This window comes from Palaemon carinicauda, chromosome 5 (assembly GCF_036898095.1).
Source record: "Palaemon carinicauda isolate YSFRI2023 chromosome 5, ASM3689809v2, whole genome shotgun sequence".
Lineage (NCBI taxonomy): Eukaryota > Metazoa > Arthropoda > Malacostraca > Decapoda > Palaemonidae > Palaemon > Palaemon carinicauda.
The window spans coordinates 184235155-184236913 of record NC_090729.1 but is presented as its reverse complement, the minus strand read 5'-3'; positions in this window follow the sequence as shown (position 1 = coordinate 184236913).

Sequence of the window (1759 nt, the reverse complement as noted above, 5' to 3'; positions counted from 1 at the left end):
CGACTGTCTGCGCTTCATTACAGAAAACCCAGACCCTGCAGCTCATGATTTTCTCGCCCTAGCGGTGAGAAAGCGTTTCGGGATTTCGAGAGCCAGCATAGACTTCCTAGAGGAATACAAGTGCAAATCGACTAGAAGGCAATATGAGTCATCTTGGAGAAAGTGTGTGGCCTTTGTAAAGGCAAAGAATCCGCAGGAGATCTCAACAGACTTCTGCTTATCTTTCTTCATCCACCTCCATGGCCAAGGATTGGCAGCTAACACGATTTCAGTGTGTAAATCGGCTTTGATGAGACCCATTTTATTTGCCTTCCAGATCGACCTAGGTAACGAGATCTTTAATAAAGTTCCGAAAGCCTGCGCTAGGCTCAGACCTTCAGCACCTCCAAAGCCCATTTCATGGTCTTTAGACAAAGTTCTTCATTTCGCCTCCCTGTTGAGCAATGAAGAATGTGCGTTAAAGGATTTAACGCAAAAAGTTATTTTCCTATTTGCACTCGCGTCCGGGGCCAGGGTTAGTGAGATCGTAGCCCTCTCGAGAGAGGCAGGTCGTGTTCAGTTCCTGGATGGGGGGGAGCTGAACCTGTTTCCGGATCCTACGTTTCTCGCCAAGAATGAGTTACCCACCAACAGGTGGGGTCCCTGGAGAATCTGCCCTCTGAAAGAAGATGCATCTCTATGTCCAGTAGAATGCCTAAAGGTCTATCTTCGTAGAACTTCAGACTTCAAGGGTAGTCAACTATTCAGGGGAGAAACATCAGGCTCAAATTTATCTCTGAATCAACTCAGAGCGAAAATGACATATTTTATTCGCAGAGCGGATCCTGACAGTACACCCGCAGGTCACGATCCGAGGAAAGTTGCCTCATCCCTAAATTTCTTTAATTGTATGGATTTTGAACATCTCCGTTCATACACGGGCTGGAAATCTTCCAGGGTGTTCTTTCGCCACTATGCGAAGCAAGTAGAGGAACTTAAGAGATCTGTGGTAGCAGTGGGTCGTGTAGTTAACCCTACTGTTTAACTCTGCGAGGAACAGTGGTCTTAATTGGGACGATTAAGTCCAGGGTGAGTGTGTAGGTACATACTGTACTACAAACTAAATGAGGGCACCAAGTGCCCATATAGACTGTTCCTTCCTTCAAAGGTGAACCTTGCATAAGTTCAGACATGTGTGCCAAGCGTTTCTAACGCTAATGTGATTGATTTGTAATACAGATTTTTTATGACTTGATACCTTGGTATCTCATTAAAGTGGTGTTTAATGGTTTTTCTTTCAGATAAACAAGTTCTGTTTACTATCATACTTATGCTTAAAGTTTTGGGTTACCCCCTTTTATATAAATATATATATTTGTTGTTAACCTGTCTGTTTATTATCTGTCAATAAACTTGTTCTTGAGAACCTTGCGTCTCTTTCACCTGTGTCAATTTATTGGTATAATTGAGCATTTAATTCTATGTATCTTATCTGGGATAATTCTGATAGAATTGTTCTGTTTTGCAAGCTATGTTGCATTGGTTTATGTAAGTCCCCTAATGGGAGGACTCCGTCCCATAAAGGGACGAGGGCGGTTTTATTAGTTTCTTCCTATGCGGATATAAACCTTTGTCCAATACAAGTATTGTGCGGATGACTGGTCAATATATTGACGCAGTGGTTCTATACAAACTATGCTTTACTTAATATAGGGCGAGACCACTATATTAGCTTGCCTGAGATTCATACATAGATATATGTACTCTTCGAGACTTTCCA